The sequence below is a fragment of the Plecotus auritus genome (assembly GCF_963455305.1).
Source record: "Plecotus auritus genome assembly, chromosome: 4".
Taxonomy (NCBI): Eukaryota; Metazoa; Chordata; class Mammalia; order Chiroptera; family Vespertilionidae; genus Plecotus; species Plecotus auritus.
The window spans coordinates 99,212,583-99,226,870 of record NC_137775.1 but is presented as its reverse complement, the minus strand read 5'-3'; the positions used below and the strand labels follow the sequence as shown (position 1 = coordinate 99,226,870).

The window sequence follows — 14,288 nt, the reverse complement described above, 5'->3', positions numbered from 1 at the left end:
TCAAAGGTAGGAGATGGAATAGAATTTTGAAGGGTTTGGCCTTGCCCTAACCGGTTTGACTCAGTGGATAGAGCGTCGGCTTGTGGACTGAAAGGTCCCAGGTTTGATTCCGGTCAAGGGCATGTACCTTGGTTGCGGGCACATCCCCAGTAGGAGGAGTGCAGGAGGCAGCTGATCGATGTTTCTCTCTCATCGATGTTTCTAACTCTCTATCCCTCTCCCTTCCTCTCTGTAAAAAAGCAATAAAATATATTTTAAAAAATTAAAATAAAAAAATAAAAAATAAATAAAGGGTTTGGCCTTCTTATTCTTCATGGCTATCCTCAAACATTATATAGCAAAACTGAAACCTCCTGTTTTAATATTTTCATTCAAAACTTCTCAACTTTGGAGTTCAGAATTGCTCCAATATTAAAGTATGTAAGAAGTCTGTTGGTGGGGAGCCAATGCTGATACACATATATTTAGCTTGTGTATCTATCTATATGGAGAGTTCACACCTTTACTTTGCCTCATTCCTAGTACCCTCCTTGGATTTCATTTTTTTTTTAAATTTAATAAATCTTTATTGTTCAGATTATTACAATTGTTCCTCTTTTTTCCCCCCATAGCTCTCCTCCATCTGGTTACCACCCCACCCTCTACCCTTACCTCCCCCCCCCACTGTCCTCATCCATAGGTGTACGATTTTTGTCCAGTCTCTTTCCGCACCCCCACACCCCTTTCCCCCTGAGAATTGTCAGACCACTCCCTTTCTGTGCCCCTGATTCTATTATATTCACCAGTTTATTCTGTTCATCAGATTTTTTATTCACTTGATTTTTAGATTCACTTGTTGATAGTCATGTATTTGTTGTTCATAATTTTTATCTTTACCTTTTTCTTCTTCTTCCTCTTAAAGAATACCTTTCAGCATTTCATGTAAGATAAACTCCTTTAGCTTTTTCTTATCTGTGAAGCTCTTTATCTGACCTTCAATTCTGAATGATAGCTTTGCTGGGTAGACTAATCTTGGTTGTAAGTTCTTGCTATTCATCACTTTGAATATTTCTTGCCACTTCCTTCTGGCCTGCATAGTTTCTGTTAAGAAATCAGCTGACAATCATATAAGTGCTCCCTTGTAGGTAATTAATTGTTTTTCTCTTGCTGCTTTTAATATTCTCTCTTTGCCTTTTGCTCTTGGCATTTTAATTATGATGTGTCTTGGTGTGGTCCTCTTTGGGTTCCTTTTGTTTGGGGTTCTCTGCGCTTCCTGGACTTGTAAGTCTATTTCTTTCACCAGGTGGGGGAAGTTTTGGGTCATTATTTCTTCAAATAGGTTTTCAGTATCTTGCTCTCTCTCTTCTTCTGGCACCCCCATAATTCAGATGTTGGTATGTTTGAGGTTGTCCCAGAGGCTCCTTACACTATCTTCAAATTTTTGGATTCTTTTTTCTTTTTGCTTTTCCAGTTGAGTGTTTTTTGCTTCTTTGTATTTTAAATCTTTGACTTGATTCTTGCGGTCCTCTAGTCTGCTGTTAGGTCTCTGTATAATATTTTTTATTTCAGTCAGTGTATGTTTAATTTCTAGTTGGTCTTTTTTCATATCCTCGAGGGTCTCACTAAATTTATCGGCCTTTTCTAGGAAATTATTGAAAAACCTTATAACCATGGTTTTGAACTCTATATCCAGTCATTTGCTTTCCTCTGTTTCTTTCATTTGTGATCTGTTTCTTTGTCTCTGCATTTTCGCTGCTTCCCTGAGTTGGTAGAGTAGCTTTGTGTGGTAGGTGTCCTATAATGCCCAGTGGCTCAGCCTCCCCCAGTTACCTGAGGTGGACACTTTTGGTGCACACCTTTGTGGACTGTGGGCACAGCCTTGTTGTAGTTAAGTCTTGATTGTTGTTGGTATCACTGGGAGGAATTGACCTCCAGGCCAAATGGCTGTGAGGATCAGCTGTGTCTACGCTGGGAGAACTTCTGTGCTGGAGACACCCTTATGAGACAAGACTTGCAAAATTGCAAAAGCCTCTGTGCTCAGCTTGGATGGGGCAGAGTCTCAGTGTCCCTCGGTAATCGCTGCAAGCACCTCTGAGAGAAAGCCGCCCTGAAGTTTCACCCACTGCCAGACAGTCCAGTTTCTCCCCGAATGAGTCTGGGTTCCCAGAAACTCGCCTGGAACTGGAGTTCAGTGCACTCAGCCGCCCGTGCACTCAGCCGCCCGTCCTCTCAGCGTGCGCACGCGTGCGCATCTCCATACCTCAGCCTTTTGCAGCTCCTCTAAGTCTCAATGTGCTTTCTCAGTCAGCTTTCCTGTGGTTCTGAATGGTGTCCGTTTTCTTTTAGTTGTAGTTTTGATATTGTTGTGCAAGGCAGCCATTTAGGTGTTTACCTATGCCGCCATCTTGGTTTCTCCCCTTCAGAATATTTTTTAAAATAAATATATTTTTATTGACTTCAGAGAGGAAGGAAGAGGGAGCGAGAGATAGAAACGTCAATGATGAAAGAGAATCATTGATCAGCTACCTCTTGCATGCCCCACACTGGGAATTGAGCCAACAACCCAGGCATATGCCCTGACAGGGAATTGAACCATAACCTTCTGGTTCATAGGTCAACACTCAACCACTGAGCCATGCCTGCTAGGCACATTTCAGAGTTCTTGAAGAGAAGGTCTGTGTCTCACTTACCCTTGATTGTTTCACTCAGCATTTATCCCAGGGCCTGACATAGAACACATCTCAAAAAAAAAAAGTTGTTAATGAAAGAATAGCTATTGCCCTTCCAGAACCTGATTGTTAGTATAGAGCTCAATCACTTGCCCCACATAGAATGGGACTTACTTGTATATAGGAGCACCACTATATGACATACCTATAGCTCTCATACATTGTTGGCAGAAATGTAAAATAAAACCACTTTTGAAAACTGCTTGACAATTTCTCAAAAAAGTTAAAAATATACTTATCCTATGACCCAACAATTCCACTTCTAGGGAATTGAAAATATATGTCCACAAAAAGCTTGTACAAGAATGTTCAGAAAGCCAAAAGTTGGCACCATCCCAGGTGACCATCAATACAAGAATGGATAAATAAACTGTGGTATCTGTACAATAGAATATTATTCATCAACCCAAAGGAACACACTACTGATATACATATGTCAACATGAATGAATCTCAAAAACATTACACTGAGTGAAAAAGCCTTTCACAAAAGAGTCATGCTGAAAATTCCATTATATGAAGTTCTAAAACATGCAGAACTAATCTACTTAGGGGATGGGAGGACCAGAAAAATGGTGGCTTCATTAGTATAGAGGATGGTGATTAACTGGGAAGAGGAATGAGGGAACTTTCTGGGATGATGGTAAAATTCTGTATTTTAATAGAGAGTTGGGTTACAAGTCACATTGTCACAAAACAGTTAAAGTACACTTAAAATTTGTGTATTTCATGTATGTCAACAATATTGACCTATCAATTGATAATATCCATGCTGAAGTACTTAGGGGGTAGAGTATACTATTGTCTGCAACTTTTAAAAATATATTTTTATTGATTTTTTAGAGAGAGAGAGAAAGAAACATCAATGTGAGATTGGCTGCCTCCTGCCTGGGTTATGTTGTGTACACTCTAACCCAGGTATGTGCCCTGACCAGGAATTGAACCTGTGACCTCTGGTTCAGGGGACAATACTCAACCAACTGAGCCATGTGGGCCAGGTCTATTGTCTGCAATTTATCTGGACATATATTTTAAAAATAGGATGTGTTGGTGGATGGATATATGGATGAAGAGATGGATGGATAGTAAATAGGTAAGTGATAATGTAAGTAGTAAGTAGTAGTGAAGTGTTAATATTAGAATTTATTTATTTATTTATTTATTTATTTATTTTTTGTTAATCTTCACCTGAAGATATTTTTTCATTGATTTTTAGAGAGAATGGAGGGGGAGAGACAGAGAGAAACATCAATGTGAGAGAGACACACCAATTGATTACCTCCCACCTGGGGATCAAGTCTGTAACTGAGGTACATGCCTTTGACCAGAATCAAACCCAGAACCCTTCAGTCTGCAGTCCAGCGCTCTATCCACTGAGCCAAACCAGCTAGGTCCTAATGTTAGAATCTAGGTGGTGAGAATATGTGTTCACTGTAAACTTCTTTATTGAATTTTACAATAAGTGGCTATATTTTTTAATAAATCTTGGTTAAAAATGACCATGGCCTCTATATCACTCCATACACAAAAATTAATCTGAGAGGATCATAGACCAAAAGGTAAAACCAAGATTCAGAAAGAGTCTATAAGAAAGTATAAGGAGGGCTGACCAGCATGGCTCAGTGATTGAGCATCAACCTAGGAACCAGGAGGTCACAGTTCGATTCCTGGTTAGGGCATATGCACGAGTTGCAGGTTCAATCCCTGGTGGGGACCGTGCAGGAGGCAGCCAATCAATGATTCTCATCTTTTTGTTCTTGTTAATTTTCACCCGAGCATACTTTTCCATTGATTTTTAGGGGGAGTGAAAGAGAGAGGGAAAAACAGACAGAAACACATCAATTGGTTGCCTCCTGCACAAGCCCTGACCAGGGCCCAGGCTGGGGAGGAACCTGCAACCAAGGTACATGCCCTTGACTGGAATTGAACCCAGGGCTCTTTGATCCACAGGCCAACGCTCTATCCACTGAGCCAAACTGGCTAGGGCAGTTATTTTCTCATCATTGATGTTTCTCTCTCCCTCTCCCTTCCTCTCTAAAATCAATATATATATTCCAAAGTTTTAAAAAGAAAGAAAAAAAGAAAGTATAAGGAGGCCCTGGCTGATTTTTCTTAGTGGTTAGAGCTTCGGCCATAGGATTGAAGGGTCACGGGTTTGATTCCCGGTCAAGGGTACATACCTCGGTTACAGGCTTGATCTCTGGCTCCAGTCGGGTGCATGTGGGAGGCAACCAATCAATGTGTCTCTCTCACATCGATCTTGTCTCTCCCCCTCCCTTCCACTCTCTCTAAAACTCAATGAAAAAAAATATTCTTGGGTTAGGATTAACAACAACAACAAAAAGAAATTGACAACCTGATTCTAAAATGTACATAGAAATGTAAAAGACCAAGAATAGCCAAAACAATCTTTAAAAGGAAAAAAAGGGGTGCCCGACCCCACTCCTTGCCCCCTGGCCCAGGACCCCCTCCTTCCCAGGAACCTCCCAGGGATTCCCCACCCCTCCCACCCGGCTGGGGATCTGGCATGCCAGGCGTGAGTCCCTGCCAGGTGCCCTGGCTTGGCCCCAGGTTGGAGAAGCCTGGAGATCACCCTAGTAGCCACAGCCCAATAGCTACAGCTACAGTGGCTGCAGTCAGGAGATCTCTGACATCCTGCTGCTCCTTGCACTTTTCAGAGTCCATGCTTGTGATTCTCAATGGAGAGTGAAAACACAGATTCTAATGAAAACCAGCCCAAATCGGCCACGGATTCTCAAAAGACAGAGGCTGCCCCTACCTGTTCAAGAGGCCCCTGCCCAACAAGAGCCTGGTCAGGCACAGGCCTCCAAGGAAGAGGCAGAGTCCACCTCTTGCAAGTTTCTGGCTGGGACCAAGATTATTAACCACCCCACTATGCCCAACACCCAAGTGGTAGCCATCCCCAACAATGCCAATATCCAGAGCATCCTCACAGCATTGACCACCAAAGGAAAAGAGAGTGGCAGCAATGGGCCCAACAAATTCATCCTCATTAGCTGTAGGGGAGCCCCTACTAACCCTCCAGAACCCCAACCTTAAGCCCAAACCAGCAATGATTCCAGGAGGACAGAAGGGATCACCAAGACCCTGGGACCAGAACCTGCAGCTACAGAAGTGGAAGTGAGTCTTCCTAGACTACCTGGAGCCCGTCTAGGGCAGAGATGGGAGAACTGTGCTGGCAGTGAGGCAGCAGGCTGCACTCTTAACACCAGCTTGACCAACATCCAGTGGCTTGGCAAGATGAGTTCTGGCCTGGGCTCCTGCAGCATCAAGCAAGAGATGGAGGGAAAGAAAAACCGTACCTGGAGCCGAATCAGGTTAAGGTTGAGAAGCCTCCAAGAGGATCAACATCCTGGCAGACTCCGTGTCTGAGCAGCCACCGTACTCTTACATGGCCATGGTACAATTCGCCATCAACAGTACTGAGAGGAAACATATGACCTTGAAAGACATCTACACATGGATCAAGGACGACTTCCCCTATTTTAAGCATATGGCAAAACCAGGCTGGACAAATTCCATTTGCCATAATCTTTCTCTTCTTGACATGTTCGTTCAAGAGACATCTGCCAATGGCAAGGTCTCCTTTTGGACCATTCACCCCAGTACCAATCACTTCTTGACCTTGGACCAGATGTTTAAGCAGCAGAAATGACCCAATCCTGAGCTCCGCCATAATGTGACCATCAAAACTGCACTACCACTGGGCACACAGCGGAAAATGAAGCCGTTGCTACCCCGGGTCAGCTCATACCTGGTACCCATTCAGTTCCCAGTGAACCAGCCACTGGTGTTACAGCCCTCAGTAAAGGCGCCATTTGCCCTTGGCAGCTTCACTCATGAGCTCAGAGCTTGCCCGCCACAGCAAGTGAGTCCATATTGCCCCCAAGCTTCTGGGTGTCCAGTCTCGGTTAAGAAGGTCACCCTCAGATTGTACATGTAGTCTTCTAGATTCTCTTTCAGGATTTGTGCCGCTAGCTGATGAGGGGTAGCCCCTCTGCCCACTGCAGGGCCAGTGAAAGAGGAGAAACTCCTGCTTGGAGAAGGGCTATCACCTCTGCTTCCAGTTCAGTCTATCAGGAGAAAGAAATACACCCCGGGGAGGAAATGCCACACTTAGGGAGGCCCATCAAGGCGGAGAGCCCGCCCCGATAGAGTGGCCCTCACCGTGCGCACATGTCAAAGAGGAGCTGTCTCGGTCCTGGGAGGAGGGCTCCCCCACTCTCCCACTCCAAGGTCCGAGAAGTCCTACAGTGGGCTCAGGTCCCAACCCGGTGTGTGTCTGAAATGCTTGTGATTAAACGAAGGGAGGGGAGGGAGATGAGCTGGTCTCGAGGGAAACAGCCCCTGCTGCCTCCCTGTGTGGACCAGCCCTAGCTGCTCTTCTCAGAGGCCCCTGGGACTTCAAGACCAGACACAGAGCTCTCCCTTGAGGGCCCTCTGTGCCTGCCTCCCAGCTTGGCTACTCCCAGGAGGAGGGAGGACCTTTTAAGATACCCATTAAGGAGACGCTGCCCATCTCCTCCACCTCGAGCAAATCTGTCCTCCCCTTGAGCCCCAAATCCTGGAGGCTTATACCCCAAGCTAAAGTTGGGGGTTAGATTTCAGCCCAGTATAAACCCCTGAGGATACCTTTGGCCCTCTACCTGACTCCCTGGGGCTGACAGATCTCAGTACCACCCCACTGAAAAGTTGCCTCTCTTTGACTCACCCCAAGAACTCCTCAATTCTGAGCTCTTTGACCTCAACTCTGACCCCTGTAGCAGCTGTTCCCCTCAGAAATGGAAGTCCCCAAACCAAGCTATCCCTTGGGGAACCACAGTCTTCCAGCCTACCGTTCCCTGACAGAAGGCCTGGTTCTGGACACAATGAATGACAGCCTGAGCAAGATTCTGCTGGACATCAGCTTCCCTGGCCTGGAGGAGGACCTGCTGGGCCCTGACAACATCACTGTGCTCAGCTCATGCCTGAGCTATGGTAGAGACCTGCCCTTACCCTTGCTGCTCAACCTGTCTACTCTTCTTTGCAGTCTTGTGGCTGGGCCATCTAAGGCCTGAGTAAGGACAGCAAGCAGGGACCGTCCGCCCCTCTAGCCCCATCTTGCCTGGTTATGCCAAGGCAGACATCATGCCACAGCCACTACTGGACCCTCTACAAGCCTCAAGGCCCTGGTATCTGGACTCTGTGCCACCCTATGCTCCCCTAGAGAATCTAATTCCTCACTCCCCCTGCGAGAGCTGAAGGGTGGGCCTAGCAGAAATGAGGATGAAAAGATTAGGAACTCCCAAAACTTTGCATTCTGTGCCCAGCAGTTTCACCTTCCCTGTTTCTTGCAGGGTGTCCTGTAAATTCTGTATATGCTCCAAATTTTCCTCTAATTTTAAATGTAAGCTTATTTCCCTAGATCATTATCTACAGACTATCAGAAGGTGGGTAGGGTGACAGGGGTTTCAATTTGCTTCTGTTCCTTGCTTTTAGTCCCTAGAGAAGGGGGACCTGCAGTGCACGCTTTCCTCCAGGCCCAAGTTGCCTACCTCAGGGCTCTTAACTGTAGGCACCCAGACAAGCAGATCTGCTTGCCAGAGCCCCTCTTACTGGTCTTCCCTACCACCTCCCCATGTTTCCAAGAAGAAATCCTGGTAAAAACGTCTCTTATAATGTGTCAAGAGTTGAATTGGGGGTGGGGAGTGTATGCATTTGAAACAGAGTGTGGGTGCCCAGATATGTGCCCATTTGATGTTTCTCCGATAGTGCCCCTTATTATGCCAGAGAAACTAGCACTGATGAGAACTTGGCTTGAGGCTTGAGAAGGCTAAAAGGCTCTGACCTGCCTGGCTTCCTTAGCTTGCACTTCAGCTTTGAAAAGAGCCACCTCGGCCCCAGCTGGCCATATGCACGTGAGTCAGTGCAAGAACACTACTATAACTAGTAACTACTCAGTAAAATCCAGGGTGTAAAAAAAAGGAAAAAATCTGGAATACTTACCTAACTTTAACATTCTAAAGTCTCAATAGTTAAGACTGTGATTTTGATCTTAGGATAAACATGATATGATATAGGATAGAGTCCAGGAATCAACACACACTTCTACAATCCACTGATTTTTGACAACAGTGCCAAAGCATATCAATGGGGAAAGGAAAATATTTCAACAAATGGTGATGGAACAACTGGATATTCTTTATTTTTTATTTTTTTAAATATATTTTTATTGATTTCAGAGAGGAAGGGAGAGGGAGAGAGAGATAGAAATATCAATGATGAGAGAGAATCATTGATTGGCTGCCTCCTGCATGCCCCCCACTGGGGATCAAGCCTGCAACCTGGGCATGTGCCCTTGACCAGAATTGAACCCAGGACCCTTAAGTCCGCAGGCCAACGCTCTATCCACTGAGCCAAACCAACTAGGGCTATTCTTTTTTATCTACACTAATAATAGAGGAATATGCAAATTGTCTGGGACACAATCACAGTAACAGTAATGACCAAATAGCAGGCTGGCAGGCTGCGTGGGGCGACAAGGGTGGCAGGGGGGTTAGTGAGGGACGACCAAACGACTGAACAGCAGGCTGTGTGGGGCGACCAGGCCGGTGGCGGGGGGGAGGGGCAGTAAGGGGTGACCAGGCCGGCGGGGGAAGTTGTGGGCAACCAGGCCACCAGGGGGGGCAGTTAGGGGCGATCAGGCAGGCAGGCAGGTGAGCAGTTAGGAGCCAGTGGTCCCAGATTTTGAGAGGGATGTCTGACTGCCGTTTTAGGCCCGATCCCTGGGATCGGGCCTAAACCGGCAGTCAGACATCCCCCGAGGGGTCCCAGATTGGAGAGGGTGCAGGCTGGGCTGAGGGGACCCCCTCCATGCACAAATTTCATGCACTGGGCCTCTAGTATATATATATTTTATTGATTTCAGAGAGGAAGGGAGAGGGAGAGATAGAAACATCAATAATGAGAGAGAATCATTGACTGGCTGCCTCCTGCATGCCTCCTACTGGGGATCAAGCCCACAACCTGGGCATGTGCCCTTGACCGGGAATCCAACCATGACTTTCTGATTCCTAGGCCAATGCTCAACCACTGAGCCATGGCAGCTGGGCTGGATATTCTTATTCATATGAAAAATAATGGCCCAACCAGGGTGGCTCAGTTGTTGAGCATTGAAAAATAAAAATAAAAATAAAAATAATGAACCTTGACACCTACCTTACACTATACACAAAAATTAATTTGAGATGAATCATAAACCTAAATGTAAAAGTTAAAACCATAAAACATTTAGAAGAAATCATAGGAGAACATTTTTTGGACCTGGGGGTATGCAAGGATTTCTTAGCAGGACTCAGAAAACAGTAACAATAAAAGAAAAATTGTAAGTTAGACTTCAAAGTTGTAAAACTCTGCTCATCAAGGTACCTTTAAGAAAATGGACAATCAACCCCTATGTTCATAGCGGCTCTAAGATCTGGAAACAGCCCAAGTGCCCATCAGTAGATGAGTGGATAAAAAAGCTGTGGAAGAGCATTAGCTCAAGCACTGAAGGGTTGCGGATTCCATTTTTGGTCAAGGGCATTCGTGAGTTGCTGATTCTTTCCCCGGCCCATTTCAGGCGGGGTGCAGGAGGCAACCAATTGATATGTCTCTCTCACTTCAATGTTTCTCTCTCACACTCTCTTTCTCTCATCTCTCTCTTCCCCTCCTTCCCTTCCACTCTCTCTAAAAATCAATGGCAAAAATATCCTCGGATGAGGATTAACACACACACACACACACACACACACACACACACACACACAAAAGAAAAAGAGTGATGGTACATTTACACAATGTAATACTATGCAGCTATAAAAAAGAAGGATTTCTTACCCTTTGCGACAGCATGGATGGACCTGGAGAATATTATGCTGAGTGAAATAAGTTGGTCAGAGAGATAAATATCACTTGATCTCACTTATAAGTGAAATCTAATGAACTTAATAGACTGACAAACAAAATAGGTCCAGAGGTGTGGAGGTATGGAAGAGACTGACATACCTCAGAGGTGGCAGTGGGGGAGAGGGAGGAGGATGGAAAAAGATTAACCAAAAAACATATATGCATAACCAATGGACACACATAATAGTGTGGTGAAGGCCTGGGGTGCGGCAGGGGCTGAGAGGAGATGAGGAAATAGAGGGGAACAGGGGGACATCTGTAGTACTGTCAACAATAAAAAAAATTACATGTATAAAAATAAAAAGAAAATGGATAATCAAGCCACAGACTGAAAAAATATTCATAAAATATATTACTGATGAAGGACTTGTAAAGACTTGGGCAAAGTAATTGAATAGATACTTCCCAAAGAAAAATATACAAATGGCCAATAAGCACAAGAAAAAACACCATTGGTAATCAGTGTAATGCAAATTAAAAACAAACTACGAGATACCACTACATCTCTATTAGAATGGCTAAGCTTAAGAATGACAGCATCAAATGTATGTGAGGAAATCAAGTAATGAACTGTCATACATTGCTGTTCAGAATATAAAATAGTACAAACACTTAGGAGAACTGTTTGGCAATGTCTAATAAAGTTAAACATATTTCCACCTAAAAACCAAGCCATTCCATTCAGTGTGATGGGCAAAATAATAGCCCCCCAAAGATGTCCACATCATAATCCCCAGAACCTGGGAATACAATACCTTACATGAGAAAGGGACTTTGCAGATGTAACTAAGTTAAGGATTTCGAGATAGGGAACATTATCCTTGATCTCGATGGGCCTAATGTAATCATACGGGTCTTATAAGGGAAAGAGGGAGACAGGAGAGTCAGAGGCAGAGAAGGAGATGTGATGAGAGCAGAGGTCAGAGAGAGAGAGATTTAAAGATGCTATCCTGCTGGCTTTAAGATGGAGAAATAGGCCATGGAATGCAGGTGGCTTCTAAAAAAGGCAAGAATAGATTCTTCCCAAAGCTGCCAGAGGAATGCAGCCCTGCTGACCCATTTTGGACTTCTGACCATTAGAACTGTAAGCTCACAAATTTGTATTGCTTTATGCCACTGAGTCTGTAATAATTTGTGATAGCAGCAATAGGAAACTAATACACCTAGGAAAAATGAACATGTGCCACAAAAGACTTCTATGAAGCATTCACAGCAGCTTTATTCACAACAGCCAAACACAGATGTCCATCTGTGACAGCGGGTGGATTAACTGGGAAGGGACAGGAGGGAATTTTATGGGAAAGTGAAATGTGCTGCATCTTGATAGGGTGTCAATGCCCTCCAGCTCCCAATTAAGAATATACCTGTAGTTAAACAAGGTTGAGTTTTTTGCTCCTTGCAATGAGGGAGAACACGTACCATGGGGAAGCATGGGGTCTCGGTAAGAAGGTGTTAAGAATGACTTGTTTTAGGATTTGGTTTGTGTTAGGTGATTTTGGGGTGGTGTTAAGAAAGCAGGGCTTTGCCCTAACCGGTTTGGCTCAGTGGATAGAGGGTCGGCCTGCGGACTGAAAGGTCCCAGGTTCGATTCCGGTCAAGGGCATGTACCGGGGTTGCGGGCACATCCCTGGTGGGAGGTGTGCAGGAGGCAGCTGATCGATGTTTCTCTCTCATCCTTCTCCCTTCCTCTCTGTAAAAAAATCAATAAAATATATTTAAAAAAGAAAGAAAGCAGGGCTTTGCTCTGGATTGGATGTTATCAGGAAGCAGGTGATTATCTTTAAAAGTCTTCCTTAGGAGGAAGAAATGGATGTGGCTAAAGCTACACCTGGTAGAGAAGCAGCACTCATTAGCTGGGGAGAGGGGATGTTTGATATTTCAGTGGTTTGCACAGTGAACTTGTTTTTGTCTGTGATTTGGTAAGATTATAAAGTGATTTTTTATTTTTGTCTACTTTATCCGAGTCACAAAATGACTGTGTTCTGATGTTGATGTTTGAAGACACTGCTTATAACAGGAGAATGACAGGCCTCACTGTGAGCACCAGGCCAACTTCAAACACCTCCTGGATGTCAGGGCTGCTTTTCTCTTTCTTTCTCAGGGGTGTGAGTTACGTGGTTGTATCCATTTCTCAAAGGGTGGAGTTAAGATTTGTATATTTCAATGCTAATTTTATCCAAAATGCCCGTATAAAAAAAATCAACATGAATAAACTGTAGTACAGCCACACAATGGACTACTACACAACAAAAAAATAGGAATAAACTATTGATACATGCAACATCATGGAAGAATCTCAAAACATTATGCTGAGCAAAAGAAACCAGACACAAGCCCTGCCGGTGTGGCTCAGTTGGTTGGAGCATCGTCACACACACTGAAAGGTGGTGGGTTCGATTCCCATTCCAGGCACATGCCTAAGGTGCAGGTTTGTTCCTGGTTGGGGTGCATGTGGGGGCAACCAATCAATGTTTCTCTCTTTCTCTCCCTCCTTCCCTCTTTAAAATTAATCAATAAATAAATCAGCCACAAAAGAGATCATAATGGTTCCCTTTATCTGATATTCTGGAAAAGGCAAGATTATAGAGACCAAGAACAGTGGTTAGCAGGGAGGGTGTTGTTGACCACGAAGGGGCAGCATGGGAACTTTTTAGGGTGATGAAAAGGTTCTCTAGCTGCACTGGTTAACAACTGTATCTGTTTATCAGAACTCAGAACTGTATTCTGAAAGAGGATGACTTTTGCTGCATGTAAATTATACCTCAATAAACCGGACTAAAGAAATAATCGAGTTAGGGGTTCGAGGGGAGTGGGTATAGGTATCTATGTAACAAGGATAATAGAATATTGATGGCCGTTAAAGCTCAGTGGTGGGTATATGCTGGTTTGTTATACTCTTGTTTATCTAACATTTGTTTGAAATTTTCCATAATAAAGTTTTTCAAAAAAATTTAATGGAAAGGAAAATCTCTGTGTAATGGAGGCAAAGATGTCAGTCAGTTACTGCTCGTCTTCCCGATGCACTTTTGTATGTTAATGAACTGATGCCCCTTGAGTCTCAAACTGACCTCCTGCTTTCCATGCACGTAAATAAACTAGAATGATTTATTTGACATTTCTTGCTGGTACTTTTTAGATTTTTTTAAATATCACTTGATTTGTGGCTTTTGCAAATTTTGCTCTGTTTTGAGGTCTCCTTATTCCTTCAGCTTGGGTATCCGCTCCCATTTAGTATTTACTTACTTTAAGGGCGTCCTTTTCCTCACAATGGCCTCTTTGATACGTCAGGAAACCATGCAGGGCTTATTTTTCAAGTGGCTGTTCTTTTGGATTTGTGCCATGCATTTATCACAGGCTCCCAATAAAGCACTTTCAAATAGAAATGGGCTCCAGGCTTTCTATGGGCTGTAACTTTTTAAACAATTCCTTTCATTTCTCCCCCTTAATGCCCCCATTCTGTCCTAGTTTCCCTTTCTAAAACTGAGCAATCAAGTGATGGATTTCCCCCTCCCTTTCCCGTTAGCAGGCTGAATGTGTATTGTGGTCTCTATTGACTGAGTGGTTTACCCATGACCACTGTGCCCAGTGTGGTCACTGCCCAGACCCAAATTCAGGTTACTATTTCCTGCAGTGG

At 44.2% G+C, this 14,288-nt stretch overlaps 2 pseudogenes across 2 annotated transcripts; both read left to right on the top strand.

Annotated features, from left to right (window-relative positions):
* The first annotated feature begins 5,431 nt into the window (after positions 1–5,431).
* On the top strand, positions 5,432–6,720 carry LOC308246743 (forkhead box protein M1-like; annotated as a pseudogene). Its single transcript has one exon. The product of its transcript is annotated as a forkhead box protein M1-like (transcript).
* A 184-nt stretch (positions 6,721–6,904) lies between these two features.
* Positions 6,905–7,785, top strand: LOC308246742 (forkhead box protein M1-like; annotated as a pseudogene). Its single transcript has 2 exons — positions 6,905–6,964; positions 7,186–7,785. The product of its transcript is annotated as a forkhead box protein M1-like (transcript).
* The last annotated feature ends 6,503 nt before the right edge of the window (positions 7,786–14,288 follow it).